The sequence below is a fragment of the Poromitra crassiceps genome, assembly GCF_964638095.1.
Source record: "Poromitra crassiceps genome assembly, chromosome: 2".
NCBI lineage: Eukaryota > Metazoa > Chordata > Actinopteri > Beryciformes > Melamphaidae > Poromitra > Poromitra crassiceps.
Genome location: NC_139624.1, coordinates 99,599,248 through 99,599,927, shown reverse-complemented (window position 1 = coordinate 99,599,927; position 680 = coordinate 99,599,248).

Below are 680 nucleotides of genomic sequence, written 5' to 3'. Positions count from 1 at the left end.
TGCGATTTATTAAAACTTTTCAACTGCAAATGATGCCCCTAAAGGAAAACTCATGTAGGTAGGATCTAAGGGTGGGGACTGGGGATCACCAGAGGCCCCACGATACGATATTATCACAATACTTAAGTCACAATACGATATTATTGCGATTTTAAAAGATTGATACTTGCTGTCCTTATATCGAACGCCAAATATCGTGATACTATGCTGTATCAATCCCACCCATAGAACACATGCCTCTCCATTTACTGCAACCGATCTTTTCTCATCTTCATCTATATCATATGAATGCTTATATTGGTGAAGTGTAGAATTCCATTATAATAAATCAAATTAGCGATATGTCACTGCTCAGCATGCACTTTGATGAAATAACAGCATTTGGGCCCTATTTTTGCTCTCTTTGTGCAATATCACCATTATACCACCACTAGTTTAATATTGAACAATTACTATATAGTAGTGTTTGTTTTAAAATCAAATTAAAACAAGGAGTAGCACTGAATTCACCACTTAAGAGGTGTTGTTGGTGTTATTTGATTTTGAACATGAAGCAAGAGAACAACTGTAGCCTGATATCAGACTGAATGGTCAACTTGTTACACTCCATTTCCTTCAGAAGAAGCAAAAAAAAAACTCTCGTAACGGGACAAGCCCCGTCTTTTATTGTCACACGAACA